The sequence below is a fragment of the Thermobia domestica genome, chromosome 9 (assembly GCF_964235325.1).
Source record: "Thermobia domestica chromosome 9, izTheDome1.hap1.1, whole genome shotgun sequence".
NCBI lineage: Eukaryota > Metazoa > Arthropoda > Insecta > Zygentoma > Lepismatidae > Thermobia > Thermobia domestica.
Window position 1 is genome coordinate 267,169,203 of NC_137462.1, and position 20,596 is coordinate 267,189,798.

At 34.9% G+C, this 20,596-nt stretch overlaps 1 protein-coding gene across 1 annotated transcript in view; it reads left to right on the plus strand.

Annotated features, from left to right (window-relative positions):
* The first annotated feature begins 3,985 nt into the window (after positions 1-3,985).
* LOC145660681 (uncharacterized) overlaps positions 3,986-20,596 on the plus strand; it is a 33,084-nt gene continuing 16,473 nt past the window's right edge. Inside the window, exon 1 of the mRNA XM_081726020.1 lies at positions 3,986-4,337. The gene's annotated coding sequence lies outside the window, so the exon portion shown is untranslated. The remainder of the gene's footprint in view (positions 4,338-20,596) is intronic.

Below are 20,596 nucleotides of genomic sequence, written 5' to 3' on the forward strand. Positions count from 1 at the left end.
CTTTCACTCCTGGAAAATTTCAATTTTGGAGTTAGGCCACTTGGCATCAAAGCAGTTCACTGTAAGATAAATACATTCCGCACATTAGTAACATAGTTGTTCAGGGGCCTTCGATTTCCATCCTCTCAAATGAAAGCTGAACGATTGCTTGATACATGCTGACTATATAGGAGAAATAGTGTATTAAGTTTTCGAGCTTTGGTGCGTATCCGTATTTACACTCTGATATAACTTTAAGTTCACACTCAAATCGAGCTAATTGTTTAATGCATTTCGAAAGCTTTTGTTTTTATGCAGCTCATTAAGGAAAATCTATTTCATAATCGTAACATTTATGTACTAAGAAACTATGAACGTAAAGTGGACTCGACCTAGCCCCGTGGCCGCTGTGACTCAGTAGCACAGCTCTCACCCTTGGTGTGTGAGGACTCTGATTCTGTGTGTGTGTGTGAACTCCGCGGCTAGTGTACGCGTCTTTGCCGTGGAAGACTCGGGTTCAATTCCCGGCGCGAGCTCATGTAGTTCGGATTCCACGTTAATCAGTAGGTCTTCATTTCATATATCCTCGCTGCTGAAAGAGACGGTAAAGTCAAAATCAACTCAACAATATATATGTGTGTGTGCTTATGTGAATTTCCTCGTGGCTGTATGGTTAACACATACGCCTTGATCGCGGGAGACTCTGGTTCGATTTACGGTGGAAGCTCATGAAGTTGTTACCGGTATCCCACTTTAAACTGTAGACCCATGCCTCATATAACCATAGATATAATATATATGCCTTTGATACACTTATTTTCCGACTAGGAAGCCATCGATAATTTCCGGACACAGAGTCCCGTAGACCGAAAATGAGAAACATGGGTACAGAGTAAAACAGCCATAGAAATTTAAGCTTTTTAGGCTAACTTAATCCTTACATATAATGCAACTAGCTTGGCGAAGTTATAATGGAGGAAATGCTATCATTGCAACACTCTGAGAATAGAAAATGTTCGTCAGGTATTACTATCCCCCCCTCTCCTGCAGAATGAAAACCCTGACTAAAACTCAATATATATATAAAACTATTTTGTGTAATGTAACAAACAGTGGCGGATAGTATTCATGTTTCCTTGCAGAGGCCCTTACGAGGGTTCGCTTCCATCTTCCTCTATCCAAGGACTAAAATAAATTTAAAAATTGCTATTACTTGTTAATCTTGTACAAAGGACGCAATTAAAGTCCCAGTGTAACACCCCTTCACATTTAGATTTTTCCCCTGGAAGAAAATCAGTTATTATTGTTTCTTGATTTTTCAGTCTCACCTACATAAACATACGAATAGAATTACAGGATAGGACATGTTTAGAGTGCTTGCACGTGACATCTAACTATATTTCTCATCAAATGTGTCACAGATGAAAATTTCCGTTTGTACTGCCTCTATTTTCTGGTACATATGTTTCATTTATGTTATGTTGCTAAAATTCGTTAGGAAACAAGTACAGACTGCGCCTGTGTGCCTGACAAAACGTAAATGTACTGGATAATTATTTCTTCACTTTCTTCCAGAAAAAAAAGTAACCCATTTCATGTCGGCTAACAAAAGGAGGTAGCGGACCAAAGATAGCCGTTGTTTACCTAAGGTCGTTACACAGCAGGGGTTTCATTCAGTCAGAGGGAAAAGAAAAAAATATTTAAGGTTTCTACATTTGTTTTGAACTGCAATATACTTCTTCCTTTTATTTTAAGAACCATTTCCTTCTCATTTGTCTGCATCAGAAAAAAATGCAAAAAAATCACTAGAATGTGCCTATTTACCCAAAGTACGTACTAGATCACTAGTTCAATAGTAAAATCACTAAATCTAGTACGAAATCATAAATGTGGCATCCCTGGGTTGGAGCGAAAGTAATGGTTGGAGTAAAAACTAGTCCGTATTTCTACTGCGTTCTGTTGTTGAATTCACAGAAATGTTCAAAAATAAATTCAAGAAGTAAAACACGATCCTACAAAAGACTGTTTACTTGCTCACTGGTTTTCGTATTGTGAACTGAAACTCAAGTGCGCAGTCATGTTGAATACTTCTGTCCCTTTCTACTTTACAACTTGAGGTGGGATGAGGGTCAGGATAGATATAGTGATATACCGCTAAAGGAAGTGCTTCAGTACAGAGTCGGAAGCGGTATGTATTGTTTATACTACTTACAACGTTATCCCCCACATAAAATATAAATTCACCCTTTCTCCCTTCCCTTTTTCGAATACAATGAACCGACTCTTTTGCTGAAGAAAGATGCAAAAAGAAAATTGAAACATCTGTGTCTAAACTTTCTTTGAAGCGCAGTCTTTTGTATTTGTAAGGTTTTGCGAGTGTTTTCGAGATAGCCAAATCTTTTACCATGGACTCCTGCTGCGAACTGACCGTGAGTAAACACCCGATCTCGCTGTGCTCAATTTCTCTCGCACACGTGAAATGGGTTTGTTGTTTCCAAAACATTAAGGAAGTTACCTTGTGCTTTTGCATTTCTGCACGCACACAGGTACCATTGTTGTTTTAATGATCAGAAGAAATATCAAAACCATCCGATATATATGATACGAAACAGCTAACAGAGGGAGGCAAAGATAAAAGTAGGCCTATACCAAGTTTTCCGCGTGGTACCATTATGGAGAATAAATATTTGATAAAGTCACGTAGATGCGCTTAAACCTATTCTATCTGTCCTTATAACTTTTCTGGTCTCATCAATTTCTCAGGAGAATACGTACAACATATGTCCAAATTCCATATATACTCTTTCTAAACTAGTGAGTAAACTCATTAAGAATACCAACTGATATCAATATACAGGAAAGAAAACAATACGTTATACTTCTATCATTTGGTACACATCTCTATGAAGCACAGCTTGTTTCTTTTCGAAATAGCTCCTTCGTGTCACAGCTGTGGTTAGTTTTGTTTTGTGTTAGGATGAAAGAGAGAAATGCAACATTTGCTTCGCTGTGAAGTTATATATATTATTAAGATGAGCGGTGATAAGCGAGGTTTAACAAAGAGTGCCTTTCGGATGCACAATTTAACGGGTAGTTGCAGTCCGTGTTGAGAATCGAACCAAAGCTATGTAAGACATGTTATGACAAATCCAAAAGGTGTGTTGTATCGGTGCAGTACCAGTTTTTCACGTTTTTCAAAATGTTCCAAAACCCAAAGAATAATCTTTAATATCTGATATTTTAGTCGTCACAAATTACAATTTTATAATGTAGTCAATGTTTATAATTACTAGGCAGTTGGGCGTTTAAACTAATTACATCATAATAAAGTCAAAACCATAATTTTGAGTTGAATTGATTCTGAGTTTAACGTCCCGTTCAGCAGCGAGGCTATGTGAGACGTTGACCTACTGATTAAAGTGGAATCCGAACCACATGAACTCCCACCGGGAATCAAGCCCAGGTTTCCCACGCCAAAGGCAAGTATGCTAACCGTTAGCCACGAAGGAGCTCCACCATAATTTTAGTGGGCGATAAGAAATATCTCGTCAGTGCTTTTACAATAAATAAAATTTTATAAGTATTAAAGAATAGTGGTAAGAGATTTTATAATAGCTCTTTTATTTATGAGATATGAGTATTTTGAAAAAAAACAACTAAAGTGAGACGGTCCCTTTTTCGCTCATGTATAATTGTTTATATTAGTATGAGATCGCTGGGATCTGAGGATCCAAAATGGCGCCCTTCGAGTTCCATCCAAAGCCACATCAAGTGTTCGTTTATAGTCCTCGCTGTGCGTGAATGTGCTGCCACCAAGTGAGAAAACCCAAAATGAAAAACAAAGGACATCAAGCTTTTTTTTGTAAAATTTAATTTTAAATTATTTCAAGTAAGTAGTTATAATTTAGATATTTTTATTCTAATCGTAATTATTTTACCACATTTAATAGGTGGATAAGTATGTTAAAATTCCCAACATCTTCCGGTATTTAAACCTACCAATTGGAAAATAAGGGGGGCGAAGTGAAGCTATCCTCGCCGGGAGGGGATAGCGTCCTTTTTTTCCGCGTTACTATGGAGTAGTGCTAACATCTCAGGCAACTGAGATGAAATAAATTTCAACTAAACACCTACGAACCACGTAATAATGTGATCTGTAGTTAGTGAATTTCAGGAGTGGACGAAGGGTGAGAAATGAAGGCCGACTAACAACTATAAACAGATTAAAACAAACATGTAAGGTGAAATAACAGAACTTTCCTTCCGTATCCATATGCACGAGTACTAGCTTATGATGGCGTTTGCTGTCCAGAGGAACGGTAATATCCAGGACTGAAAAGCACTTCAAGACCTCTCAGGTAACAATAGTCTCTTGTTTGAAATTGGGATGCAGCTACTTTCGATATTTTGAGAAGCAGGCTTTGAAATTTAGAAGACCATGTGACTAGGAAGGTTCCAGGTGTAGAAGTTTTTTTTGAGAAGATGGTTGCTATGGTTGGTTAAATTTTTGCTTCAATCCGGATCAATTGGTGACTAAATTCTATAAATTATCATAAATTCCATCAAAACTATGAACTAGGAACTAAATTCTCGGTTTTCGAAAATTTATTTTTTTATCTATATATATAAAAGAGAACGCACAAATCCTTTGTGAACTCATCACGCTAATACGGCTGAACCAATTTCTTTCATTTTTGGGGGGTTATTAGGGTTTGGACCCTAGATGGTTTTTATCATATCACTTTAATTTTTAATTACCAGTGTCTTGAGATAATTGACCATTCAAGTGTCCATACGTACAAATCCTTTGTTATTAGTTCATCATAGGTAAAAATAAACGTATTTATATGCAACCCGCATGACCATGTGACTCGGCGGGTTAACATAAATGACAGGCGATATAATGTTAACATTTACTGGAATCTACTATGGTTTTTATCATATCACTTGAAAGCGAAAAAGTAAAAATTATCTAAGTAACAAAGTTTATTGCGTTCCGGGGTGACCGCAGCGAAGCGGGGCGGGTTAACATAAATGACAGGCGATATAATGTTAACATTTACTGCAATCTTCTATGGTTTTTATCATATCACTTGAAAGCGAAAAAGTAAAAATTATCTAAGTAACAAAGTTTATTGCGTTCCGGGGTGACCGCAGCGAAGCGGGGTGAACGCTGCTAGTATCAAATAAAAAGGGGGGAACAAAAATAAGTTAATATATACGCCTGCTTATTGTAAATTGTTTTTTTTTTTTTTTTTTTCAACGATAAAAGTAATATTATATGAGTTTCTTTAGAGTAATGGATTCTAGAAACATGATTGCTTAAAGTAAATCTTTCCAGTCAAGCATGGGTCCCCAGTCGCCTGGGTGATAGAATTCGTCCTTCCTCTCCCTTCACTTCCACTTCCACTTGTCTCGGTTGGAACTTCAAATATCAAAAATCTACGCTTAGCTCAGCACCTCTCCATATCAAATCTTCGTTCAAATCTCTTTTGTTTTGTGTGAATTTAATTTCTTTGTTTGTTAGTTATAGTAGTTAGGTTAGGTTTAGTATCGTTAACTATTGTGTACCAAAATCTGAAATTGGCTCTGTTGTTTGTGGTTAATAGGACCCTTCTAGTAAACTTTAAGTATGGAATTATAAACCGGGGGTGATGTTTAGAACGTTCACTGCTTTCTCTCTCTATCCTGCTGACATGTTGTTAACATAAATGCTTGTGATAATGGAATTACCTGAAGCTTGTCCGCTCACCCTGTAACTTAAGGAAATATTTGGCAGATACGATCAGTACTTAAAAGTTTGTGCTACACAAAAGTGACACTAGAGAAGTTGCGATTTAATGAGCCATGGGCAAAGAAATAGTTAAATATATGAAGAAAGTGTGTATTTAGAGACGTGTTGCGCCTGAGATAGACAGGTTGCCCGCTCGAAGGCAGATAATATTTTATTTCTTCAGTATGTTTATGTAGGCCCGGCCATTCTCTATCTCCACCGCTGCCACTTTCATAGGGTGCTCAGCCATTAAGAAAGCTGTTGGGTGAAAATTGTATTCAGTTTGTGAACCGATTTAATAAGTATGCCGTAAACCCTTGTAATAGTTTTTTGTATTCCTAATGTGTCAGCAGGCCAAAGAAATGTTACCCCCCCCCCTTCCTTTCGAATGATGTAATAGTGTTTAAAAACAATTGTAAAATTTAATACTAAATTGTGACGAAATTGAATTCAGGCAACATAACATTTTTTTTTTTTTTGGTCAACCCGATATAAACAGAACTTGTAATTTTGTACTATGTAATTCTAAATCTCCAAAATGCAAAAATGTACTTGCACTAAGAATCGGATTGACGAAACAGAGTTTATATTGTACGAAACTAACTATAACCTGAAATATATATATATATATATATATATATTTTTTTTTTTTTTTTTTTTTGGAAACTTAAGAGGTGCATTAAAATAAATGTTCTGTTCGCGTGGAAATTATTGTGAAAGTAAGATTGGAGAAGATAAATTTTGTAATTGATAACTAAAATGGACTAAATTTTCAACCTTATTTTTTATTATTATTATTATTATTACTTTTTTTCACCACTTGCAACGTGTTTCAGCCGTTTCCTCCCCGTGCGGGAAGGGGAGCTCTGTCATTGTAGTTTTATTCTTTTTTTTTCTTTCTGTTCTAACAATAAATTTAGTTTGTACTGTATGATGTAGTCGTCATTGTGTTATGAGATCTGAATATCCCTTTGTTATAAGCTCGTTTAAGAACATTTGGCAAGTGGTCTTAGAATGAAAGAATTAAACTCTAAGGATATTATCAACAGTTACAGTGCTTCTCGCAGTGGTCTCAACAGGAGAAAAGATCCTGATTCGAAGTATAGTTTAATTTTATTTTATTTATTTATTTATTTTTTTTTCAAATCTTCCTTTCTTCATTATTGCAGATGTTATTTTATTTCTCTTTTATATTTTAACTTAAGTTTTTTTTTTCGTTGTGCAAATACAATTTAAGTTACGGTTGGATAGGCTGGAGTACCTTCAGTACCCTGGAGAATATTCAACCTAGGCCAAATTCTGAGGAACGGAAGAAAGCGAAATAAATCGTAACAAAAGAATAGGTTGGCGGAACCACAAAAGACTCGTAAAATAAACTTTCTTATAAATACATACGCACACAACTCACCTTTTATAATTGCCATGCTTACGTTCTCCATAAAAAAAGAAATTCTCTTTTAGTGATACTTTACACAAGATCATGAAGTGGGTTCAAATTTAATTAAAGGCAAAATACAATACAATAATCCACAAATATTGCCTCAAGTGAGTTTAAATATTTCTAAACATTAGTGCGAAACCGGGCTCTGCCGTTGCGATCGATTTACAGGTCTTGAGACGAAAGTAAGAAGGGACTTACGCACACAGCAAGTAAAAACAATTAATATGCCTGTAACTTTCCCCCAAATGGGTGTATCTTAAAACTAACCTAACCATTATTTTTCTAATTAAATTCTAGCCCGAAATTATGTATCATATTACCCTATTAGCATTTTGAAAACTTGACCTTAATTCAAAACGGCGGATTTCAAGATGGCTGCCATCAAGGTCATATCTACCATACGACTTCCCCCCAGAACTTATATGTATCCACATGATTTTTCTTCACTTTTCTTCATTAACGCTCCGTTTACAAAGGGTAGTAAGGGACTTCTGTAGTAATCTCTAATAACCACATCACAACTCTTAAAAGTTATTAAAAAAAATAGAAAACATGCACCATGGCAAAAATTTGTCATCACAAGTAATGATGCATACATGCCTTCTATCAGCAAAAAAAGTTTCATTGAAATTGGAGCCGGACATTTGAGTGATGTCCCTTGTGGGATGTGATTGAACGTAACGTCAGAACACATCGCCCCCCTTCCCGGAATTTACGGGAATTAGGTGACCTGAGTGAGCACATGTGGTGCCAGCTCTCTCCAGCGACCTATCAAGGATCATTGCGTGTATGCCAAGACGTGTCGCCGTTTTTATCCATGCCAAAAGTCGACATACTGACAATTAGGTAGGTAGTCATGATGGTCTGGCTGATGTGTGCGTATATTTTAACTCGTACATTTTGTCTCGACTCGAATTTCGAGACGTCTCGACTCGAATTCGAGTCGAGTCGAGACAGAGACTGTCGAGTCGAGACACGAGTCGAGACAGAAACATATTTTCGAGTCGAGACAACATTTTCTCGAGACGAGTCGAGACAGGCTTAAATCTCGACTCGACTCGACTCGAATGCATCCCTAACAATGATACTTTTAGAACAAAACAGTACCTTAGCAAATATAGAAATCTTTATTAAAGAAAACACATACGCTTCACGACCGTGATCGTGAAAAAAGAAGGGTTGTTAATGAGTCCCTTACTTGTCAATACAACAGGAGTACGTTCAGCAGTTGTTGCGATAGCCATGCGTGTTAAGTAGTCTTTTTTTTTTTTTTTTTTTCGAAATGCAATACTTTTGAACCTGGTTAGAATCCCACTTACTGCTTTTATTTATTTATTTTTTAATTTTTATGCTATTCTTGTCATAAGTTCTGTTAGATATTTTATGTTTTACACGGGAGTGATTCACAACTTTCTAACTTAGCCAAGTCGTGCAAACGTAAAGCCTTTTCTATATTTCCCAATGTTATAAAAGAAAAAAACTTTAGTGCAAGTTACTTTTTACAGGTTCCATAAGATATTCGTAAACCTAAAACAAATTGTAGTTCTAGTGTTCAGGGAAATTACTATCAGCCATAACAATGTCTCCATCATTACTAGAACGTAGTTCATTATTGTCAAAATATAATATCCTCATTTTTATTCCTCTACTCAGACTTAACGGGTAAAACATTTTTTTCTTTCTACACTGATCGCCATGAAGAAACACGATAATAGATTGCTAAAAACTAGTCTCTTTATTTGGATTCAGTATGATACGAATAAATTATATTTCCACCTATATATTACAGATCTGTCACTTCCGGTTTTAATACTAAAACCCATAATTTGAAAATCTACTCTTGTTTCACAATATGGAACGCAGATCATTTGTCTATTGAAGGGGAAAAAGTTGAACTGAATAATAGTTTAAGTTGTCAGCTAATAACACTGATAGAACTAGAAAATGTTAAACTCTGTAACGGATTTCTAAGAAATTGACTAATTACCATTATCACTACTACTGTTTCTATACTCGCCCCGTATTGTCTATTTGACCCAAGAGGACTTAACCTAAAAAGAAAGGAAATGTTGCCGTAGTTGTCGTCGTCTTTATAATAAATCCTACATCAATTCATATATCGATGGTATAGCGCCAAAAGGGCGTAACTGTCGAATTTTCATATTTTGAGTTAATGCAATGAGGACATGTATAATGGATTGAATTTTCTTGTGCCAAGACGTCTTAATGAAAATCTCTATCCTTGGAACGTTATTCGAAAATGATATAAAGGTATAACTGAGTTATTAGCATTTGGTTCTGTGCCAGAGAGGCACATATCACTTAAGCCTCTAAACTAATAAAATTGCAGTTACGCCTTTTTGGCGCTCAACCATCGATATATGAATATCTTTATTTCATTTGGAATAAAAAATAATCATCCTATTTAATGCAGTTTTTTTTTTCTTGGATGCTCGTAGATATTATTATTATTGTACGTGTCTTTGACGTGGGAGACCCGGGTTCGATTCACGGCGGGAGCTCATGTGGTTCGGAGCCCACGGTAAGCTGTAGGTCCACGTCTTATATAGCCTCGCTGCTGAAAGGTACGTTAAACTTAAAATCAAATTATTATTATTATTATTATTAAGTAGGAACAGTAAAAATGATTTGAGGGTATTAAAATTCGAGAGACATTTTATTTCTTCTGGTTCGTTGTTATACCTATGAACTTTATGTTGCCTTGGTGCATCAAAACAATTTTAGACTGGTTTTCGCGGCGATCTCACTTTTTTTCACTTAAACGCCTTAATAGTTCTTAATAGTATACTCCAATCACGTATCGCCCTTTGCTAGAAAGTCTATCTTAAGAATGCCCTCAGTGTTCAATAAAGCTTTGTCCATCACCTTACCCTTCATGATTATTTTGTGAGCGGAGATCAGGTATGTTTTCTACTGCCTTCAAACCTGTTTTGTTTCAGGTACAAAGTGGTGAATGTAAGTAATATCTTTAATTACGAATTTTACTAAAACCTGATTGTATCCTCTTTATGAAGATATATTATGTGATTACAAGCGAGCACTCGCACACATTTTTGTATGGAAAAGTTTGTCCGGGTAGAAATAAAAATCAGTTGGGCCACACTTTGACATTATTTGATATACCTTTGCTCCTGCTCAGGGCGATGTTTCGACTCTGAGGGGAAATGGGAAGAAATATATCTGGAAAGAACACTGACCTCGCTGCAGATTGTGTTCAACATTTAGATTTTGGAACCTGTCTCGTCAATATTTTTTCCTCATGCAGTGCTCAATTTGTATCTTCAACACTTCATCAGAGGATGTTGTAATCTCTTATGCGAAATGCCTATAATTTCTACAACACACCAAATGTTTGATTCTGCAATATTATGTTGTGGATGGCATTAGGGTCAATCCATAGAAAGTGATCGAGAAAAAGAAAAATTGCCGCTTGACCTTTTCAAAAAAATCTATTTTGTTAAATAAATGTTTATCCTATATCAGGGTACTTCAAAACCACAATTAATTATTTTGTATAACATCCCATGGTGACGCAGCGACTGCCGCCATTTTGCGTGTTTTCGATTTTAGGCATTTACGTTGTTTTGAATATCTCAGCATGTATTTGTCCTACCAAATTGAAAATTGCTGGACGTCTCCAATTCGTCCATAGCTAAAACTTCGATCTCTTAACATCTTTGCTTAAAGCCACTTCAAGGGGGTGAAATCAGGGCCTACAGTAGCAACATTTTTGGACATTAAAGATGTTTGGGAAGAGGAAACAACCGACGTAGAGGTCTGAATTTGTGTGTGCATGTAGTCCAGAATCATAAGTTAATGCCCAAAAACTTACAGACCTGTAGCTGCTCCCAAAGGCCTGAAAAAAAATCGTGGTAAGTAATTATGTCGATTTGGCATGTTTCACTGTCCAATATCTCCAATGGGCCTGGATTAAAAAATCTGAAATTTTGGGAATGGTTAGGCGTTTAGTATACCATAACACACAATAAACCGCGTTTTATGTTTTTGAGCAGAAGGGGGTCGAAGTATAAAGTAATGACGTCATACTCTAGGAGGTGTTTTGTTCACAAATTCAACTCGAAATTCGTTGCTCTGAAGTAAAATACAGTAGGATGAATGGTTAGTCCAGTTAAGGCTCTCGAATTCGTTTCTTTCCTCTAGTTGCAACCCGTCTTATCACTCCCACAGCAGCACTGGTAAAGAACGCCGCTATCAGCAGAAGGCTTGGAAAGTCAAAATGCACACTTGACAAAAAGTCCGTACTCATTGTTCTTGCTGCTTGCTATATCAATGATATTCAATCATGTTTATTCTTGTTTTAACTGTCAACTCATGCAGGAGACTGTTGTCCTTTTGTTTGATCTTCATTCTGCAGTCAGTGTTTACAGCGAGTAAGTGTTCACGTTTTGGGTCACCGTAGTGTTGAAGGTGCGGTGTTCGTCATCAATGAGCGTCTGATACTTTTGGAAATCTGCAACTCAATTCATTAGAAGTTGTACAGTAGCATTAGAAGTTGCATAGTTCCTCAATGATTGACACACATATACCAAGATGAATTTTTGGGGTCATATCCTTCTAGTACAGGTACTCAGTAACCGCTCGGTTTTTCGCCCCCAGTTCCTTAGGCATGTCTATTCACAGGGTCATTCTGTCGATTTACAGGGTTTGGAGCAAACGTAAATTGTAGAGCCAATGATAGAATTCTGCATCCATCATGTATATTGTTTTTGTGCTAGCTTGAACTATCTGTATCAATTACGGCGTATTTCGCTAAATATTTAACGGGCATTGATGATAATACCGTCCACTTAATAACATTACAATATAATACTCGGTGTGTATATATAGAATATAATATTTTATTGTCATTGAGCTTTACAAGCAATAGACAACGTCCGAATGAGATATACATATAGATACAGATATATAAAAAAAATTATTGCATACAGACAATCAGTTATTGGTTAATTTTATAATGAACAACCTAATAATATTTGAAATAAAGTGCAAATTAGGACACAATGTCTTGACATTCACTAAACTCTTGAATCGAGTAAAATGGATTCGTTACTAACCAATCATATAACTTTTTCTTATAGACCTTAAATGGCAGCTGTTGTATGGAGGATGTTAGTTTATTAAACAGCTTTGGTCCTATAACTAAATAACTATTTTTGATCTTCGATAATCTAGTGAAGGGTATATCAATTTTCTTACACAATCTAGTATTATATGTATGTACTTCATCCCTGAGTGTCATATTTGCGAGATTTTGCTTAGTGTAAAGTAGCACTTGATAAATATATACATTAACTACTGTTATTATCTTAAGCCTGATAAATAGTGGTTTACAGTGTTCTTTATCATGTGTTCCAACAATAATCCTGATAGCTTTCTTTTGCAGAACTAGAACATCATGTGCTTGGCTACTGTTACCCCAAAGCAAAATCCCATATCCAATTATGCTGTGAAAAAATGCAAAATATGAATTCCTCAGATACTCATAGGGAACTGTATCTTTCAATTTTCTTAACAGAAAGAGCACTCTGGAGAGCTTTGTACATACATGTTTGACATGTTGTTCCCAGGTTAGTTGGCTGTCTATACGTATACCAAGAAATTTAACCTCAGATACATCATTTTCCTCTATCATTGCAGTGATTGAGACTAAAGGTTACTTTTTTTGTTTTATCTTGTTTTAGCACAAAACCATTTCTTTTAAACCAGGTCGCTGCCTCTCTTAATGCAGCTTGAGCTTCTATATACACTTCTTCAAAGCTTGTATTTATGTTAAGTAGGGTAGTGTCATCCGCGTATAAAATTTATTTCGTATTAATATTTAGAGGCAAAACATTTATCATTATTAAAAATAGTACCGGACCCAGAACAGAACCCTGCGGTACCCCATATTTCACTTCTAAGATGTTTGAATGCATGTTGTTAACACTGACTATCTGTTTACGTTCAATAGGATTTTACAAAGTTTAAACTGCTACTATAGAATCCGTAATACGCTAACTTATCACATAGAATTTTATGATCTACACAATCAAATGCTTTACTTAAATCGCAGAATGTAGCTAGAGCTAAACCCTTATTTTCAAAAACTTTATATATTTTTTTCGTTAGTGATTCTACTGCATCAATTGTCGATTTCCCAGATCTGAATCCAAATTGAGCTTCTAGAATTATGTTTTGCTCAGTCATATATTTATATAGCTGATCTTTAACAATAGTTTGCATAATTTTAGAAAAAAACTGGAATAAGAGATATTGGACGGTAATTAGACGAACACGATCGATCTCCCGTTTTGTATAGGAATAACTTTTGCTATTTTAAGTGATTTAGGAAAAATACCTTGAGAGAAACATTTATTGAAGCATATTGCAAGGGGTTGCGCAACGTGATTAATGATAGCTTTTATAAGGTTGTTCGATATGTCAAATATATCCTTACTGTCAGAAGTTTTCATTCTTTTTACTACTTTTATGACATCATCAGGGCTAACACGGTTAATAACAAATGAGCTTATAAATGGACTATGTTGACTTAAATACTGATACATATTTACATAAGTATCTGCATTGTTTTTCTTGATTTCCTCTACGGAAGTAACAAAATTCGTGTTAAGAGTATCAGGCGACAGCGTAACATTATTGTTGTTTTTATTATTACTATTGCTTACCTTGTTGATTATCTTCCATGCAGTTTTGCATTTATTTGATGATAATTCAATGCAATTTTCATTGTATGTTGCTTTCGCTACCTTTATTGCAGATTTATATTTACTCCTTTGAGACTTATAAATATCACTGGATTCACTAGTCATTTTATTCTTATATATATTATAATACTGCATTATTTTAGCTTTTATAGCAGAGAGTTCTGGGTATACCACGTTCTTTTACCTAACTTTGTTTTCTTTGATGAATTATATCGGACCATCCTTTTAGGCACACACATTTCAAAAATATTTAGAAACTTAGTAAAAAAAAAGATCAAATGTATCGCTGGCATTTAAATTATCATACTTATGTTTACTTCCCAGTTTATACACGATAATAGTTGAATGCAACTTTGCAAATTAGTTTCTGTGATGGGCCTAGTTGCTATAAGTTCGGTGGTGGGAAAACTAAAATTGCAGGATTCTACTTTTGTTGTACTTAGATTGACTAGCAGGGCATCATGATCTGAGAAAGGAAATTGACATACATTACTGGTTAAACATTCCGTTTTTACATTGGTAAATGCATTATCTAAGCACGCTGTACCTCTAGTCGGTTTACGGTTAACCACTTGAAGATTATGTTGTCTGAGTAGATTAAGTAACTCATGGACAGTTCGTTTGTCAGTAGTCACATCAAAATGTGCATTTACATCGCCCCCTATTACTATCTCATAATTATGCCAGTTGCTGAGAAATGCCAATAACTTCTCCAAGTTTTCTAAAAAAAAATATTTGGATTACTATCAGGAGTTCTATAAACAGATACAATTATTAACTTGTACTGATCCAGAAAAATTGCAATTGATTCAAATTCACGTTCAGTATTAAGAAAAGTTATGTCTAATTGACGATATTCTATTTGGCTGTTAACATAGATAGCGACCCCACCATGTATGTATATACTCCTACTGTAACTATTTGCCATACAAAAACCATCTATATTGTTGTATTGGAGTTCAATGTCTGTACTCCAATGTTCACTCACACAGAAAATATGTAAATCATTTTCGTAGGCAAAATCTGAAATAAGCAGTAATTTGTCCTTCAACCCTTGTACATTAAGAAAGCATAGTTTATGTTAAATAGCATTTTGCTATCTTTTACATGGCATCAGATCAATTTGGAATTATAACAAAATTAATATAGGACTCAGTATCGTAGGAATAGGTCCTATTTCCGTCTTTATAGGAAAAACTGGAAGTTTTATAAAGCTATATGATTTCCGATTTTACTTTTGTTCCTCTTGGATCATAAAATATATATTTTTATAAAAAGGCCTTGTGTCCATCTTAAACATAAATTAAACATAACTTTCTTACAAGGCTGTCTATATTCTTTATTTAATTTAAATTTTTTTTCATAGTTAGGAGTGTTTATTTAATGTTTTCTTTGCAAGACAATCTATAAATTCGAGATTTTAATAAAAAAAAACAGCACCTAAAATTCCTAGCTCTAATGATAACTACGAGCTCGTAACTACGATTTCGTCCACATAAGACTACTCTGGTCCACAATTAGAGAATAGTAATTATAGGATCACTGGATGTTGAATGATTCAGTTTCTACGCAATTTTTGAGAAACACTATTTTAATAATAGGCCTATATTAACAATGTATTTATATGATATTGTTACATATTACAAATTTAAATTTATATATAAAAACAACAATTCTAACAATTGCCAATAATTATTTAAAAAACTGTTATAATGAAAATTTCAAATGAAAAAAAAATAAAATTGTCACAACAATGGACATATATTTTGAATTTTAATGGAAAAAAAAAAGATTCTTGATTGGTAGAGATAACAAATTATATTACGTTATCTATGATTTCAGTTGGAATAGTAGTCTGAAGAAGGAAGTGATATACTTCCGAAACTGTAACATTTCTCGTTAATTTATAATAAAGAATATAGACAGCCTTTTAAGAAAATTATGTTTAATTTATGTTGGATCATAAACTGTAATAGATCGAGGAAATTCTTCCGCGTGGATTCAGCGTGTGAAGAACAGGTTCAATCTTCGACCCTATCTCTCCATTGCAAACTCTACCACTTCCGTTTTTAATATTAAAACCCATAGTTTCAAAACCTACCGCTGTTTCCCAATACGCAATGCAATCCACTTGTTCATTAAAAAATGAACTGAACAATAATTGATGTTGTCAGTTAATAGTGCTAGAAGGACTTGAAGATATTTAATTTTATACGTATAACTGATTTCTAAAAAATAGAAAATAAAAATTTAAAAAATAAAAAAAGATTATTTCCATTATCTCTAGTACTGCTTTTATAATCAACTGAATTGTTTATTTGGCCCAAGAGAGCCTAACCTTAAAATAAAGGAATTTCTCGCCATAGTCATCGTAGTCTTATTTTTGAATAAATGGTACACTAATTCATATTTGTGGATTTCTTTGTTATTTCACTTGAGTCCATTCAAGCGTTGTTGCTTTTTGTATGTTGTTAGGTATTTATAATTATTATTATTTGTTTTGAGACTCAGTCAGAAACACAAAATGGAAGGAATGCATGGCTTTCGCCAATCGCTCTGCTTCTGATACCTCGTTAGCCTTCTTACTTGTCAGTGAAAGTTATGGCAATGGCTGCACTAAGGAGTTGTCCACATATTTCGTAACACGGCAAAGGGGGAAGAGAGTTAGGCCTTGCGTTACGAAGTGTGACAAGGGGAGAGGGGGTTACATCTTTGTTACTTAACCCATGTTTTTTGTTGTATTTTTTTATTCTCAGGTTTATATGCAATCTTTTAAACAAATAATTTTATTCAGTTGTTTTCTTTCTATAAATAAGTAAATAAATATTTATGTTGTTTTGGGTATTTGCGAACATGTAGTTAATATAAATTGAATCATGCAGAAGAGATTCGAAGACGCTACTAGACACCAGTATGACTGACGACGAATCCAGCATGCATCACATACAATAAAACTTTTTCGGCTACCGTAGCATTACATTTACCACACATGCTTTTCTGGAGTTGGTTGTCAGTGAGCATTACCACCGCTTGAAAATGCCCTTGCGTTCCCACTTGTAAAGCTATTTCTGAGAATATTGTTCAAAGCTATTAATTAGAATCAATACCCACTCTTTCCTTCTAAGGGTTTCGTGTGTGAAACAGAAGAAACTCTTTTTCGTAAACTAACATTTTCCACGATGGAACGATCCAAAATTTGCAGAGCAAAATAAAATATTTAAAACCTAATTCGTCGGATATTCATCTCCTATTGATTTTTTTTTAATTTTTGGATTTGAATATTTCTGGAGAAATCAAGTTTATTCGCATTCTAGCGCTGATTTAGGACTACCGTTTTTCAATACTTTGATTTATTGGCGAAAAAACACAAATATGTTCAGAATACACACACTTTGTAATATAAAGTTGTACCATTAAAAATATTTTTATTGTAATAACCCCGAAAATCAGCAAAATTGGTGAAAAACAAAAATCAAAAAGTGTTACGTAACAAAGGGTGAGGGATTTGGCCCTGCGTTACGAAGTGTTACAAGGGAGAGGGAGGGGGTAAAAATTGGTTTAAAAAAAACGTTACGTAATATGGGGACAGCCCCTAATGGTCGTGAAAGCATAAGAATTTCCGTAGATCATGCGAAGAAAGCTTCTAATTAGAAAAGAAACGTGAAAAACTGCCTTAAATTCACAATCAAACATTGTGCTAATATGCGTCGGTATACCAGAGCACTGAAGTGTGCGAACCGTAAACTCTGAATTCGTGAACGAATCCGCAATGAATGCAGGGGAACGTGTGTGAATGCGTATGAGTACTATATATATAATGCAAAAAAGTGTTTGGTGTAACAATAAGAATTCATAAAAAGTAGTGCTTATATTAAAGTAAATACACAATTAAACTTAGAAGCCTCTAGCAAGAAAAGTGGTCAAAGTTTGTTTTATTAGTGAACCGAATACAGAACGGGTCATTAGGACTCGCATGTGCAGAGGTGAAGGAGGAATAAACACTGGCAAAGAATGCAATCAAGACAGCATATAGAAAATAACTTTACAAACAAAATAAATAATAACTGACTATTGGGTTGCAGTTACTTGCATAGAAGGTTTAGAAACAAGGAATGAAGCATTGAAATCAAGGAAACTAGTGATAAGCAAATGCAAGGCCCAAGACCAAGACCTGGGTGAACTTGGTCTTGGTCTTGGTCTTGTACCGGAACCCTTGGTCTTGGTCTTCGTCTTCGTCTTGCACACCCAGTCTTGGTTTAGTTTTGCTTTCAAGAGTCTTGCTTTTAAGAAATCTTATGCTTTTCATAGGCAAATTTTACACTGGATATAAGGGATAATAAATTATACAATCGCCAATAGTAACGGAAATACATAGTATGTTTCTAAATGTAATATACAGTTCATAGGCGTCTCTGGCGGGGGGACGGGGGTCGCGTCCCCCCCAATATTTTGAAGTACAAAATATTCAATATTTCATTCTAATTTAATTTATTTACTAACGACAGAATAACAAACAAACAAATAAATAATAATAATTATATTTATTTGGAATATATTATTCAGGCTGTGGAACGATTATATCAGAGTTCTTGATATACCTTAAAGGATCCGTGAAGGTAAGCAGAAAGGTAACAAATAGAATCGAAGATAATAAATAGGTTGGGCTAGATAGCACCATTTTAATCACTTTCTTCGATGTCCCCCCCCCCATTTTATATGCCAGAGACGCCAGTGATACAGTTTACCTTCGTGTAAGTATGATGATAGTGTACAGCATAGGCCATGACTTTTTTTTTTTAAATGGGTGCCTACACTTCGCTACTTATAAGATAAATCACAACGTTTCGTAATCTTTTTCTATTTTTTAACATCCAATACTCCACTGGTTCCCAAACTGGGGAGGCTACTCCTGAGACGCGTGAATGAAAATCAACACGACACAGATTACTGAAATACCATGAATTGCAAAATTATTTTTACACTCTAAAAGCGTCAGATTTCTTTTGTTTTCAACTTCGATTAGCTCTTCTTTGTATTGAACAAACTTCCAATTAAATATTGAGATTTTGTTTTACTGATTCCAAATATGTACTCTATGGGGCAGAAACATGAACATTACGCAAAAGCGATGAAAAAATTCGAAGCTTTCAAACCTAGGAATGAAAAAAAAAGAGGTAACTAGCTGCGTTGAATGGAAAACGAATGATAAGGTGTTAAAAATAGTAGCAGAAGGGGAAAAAACAAGAATTTTAGATGTAATTAAAAGGAGGAAGAGGAACTGGTTGGGACATTGGCTGAGGAGGAATTCTATTATGAGGGACGTGCTAGAGGGTATGGTGGAAGGAAAGAGAGGAAGAGGCGAAGGAGATTGTAATTGAAGGAAGGTATTAAAACAGAAAATTGCTACGTAAAACGAAAAGACTAGCTGAGCATTACCGTACATCGAAGTTTCTTAGTTGCAGCAAGTGACCTGCCAATAATGGCAGAATAGCTATGATGATGATGATGATGATGATATGTTTAACAATATTGGCCAAAAAAGAGAGAAAAAGTTAAAATAATATTGATTATAATCAAACCAGGTTTAAAGAAATCTGCATATTTTGAGTTTGCCGCTGCTTTAATGGAAATAGTTCCTGCACTTCGTTCTTATGCACTGATAAATGATGTTTTTTTCAGACCTAAAGTGTTTCTGTGTTTCATTTTTATTGCCACTTTGCTTCCTTATTTTTTATATTTTTTTATTTTTTATTTCATTTATTTATTTATTTATTTTATAGTTTGCATAACCCATACGGTTGCTTCCAACTTCCCGCAACAACTTCGAACTACACATGAAATATTACTTTTTTGCCCTTGCCACTTGCCTTTTTCACTTTGCAAATTTCTTCTTACTGGACGTTTGTGGCGTTTCGTCATTAGACTGTCTGAGGTAAAGAAACTAAAGGGTGAAAAAACAAATCCCTCTTTTGCTATATTTATCCCAGGACGTGTCGACAAACTTTACCAGCTCGAAGGTCAAAGGTTTAAGTTTACTCCAGATAACACACATCTGTAGAATAATGTCTGATTTCCCGATAAGTAATCCTCATTGTTTAAAAACGCAGGAATGCATCGTAATCCAGCACCAATTACACATTTCTTTGTGTGCAACAAGCTTTGATTAGAATGACACCTGTGTGGCTTGAAAACGAGTGATAACTACAGAAAAACGCGAACAACCGATTCACAAAACGACATACACGGATTGCATAAACTACTGGGGACACATTTACTCCAGCGGCTTTTTTACTGAAGCCAAGAATTTCAAGTGAAAGATGTAATGATTTTACCTCTTTTTACATTCTATAAAAGAATTCCAGTAGTACCGGTACTTGTGCAAGACTCTTGCGCAAGAGTCTTGGTCTTGCAGGTATGGTCTTGGTCTTGGTCTTGCATGCAAGACTCGTGCAAGAACTACAAGACCAAAACTCTTGCGCTCATCACTATAGGAAACATAAAGTTATAAGAGAAGTCAAAGAAGTATTTTGTGTTTAAATAAAATAGCAAATAATTCATACAGGGTAGAAACAGCTTATGGAATATAAATTACACTGAAATGGAAATTCATACAGATATATTTTAATTATTTTACAGTGCCGGACTTTTGAATCACCC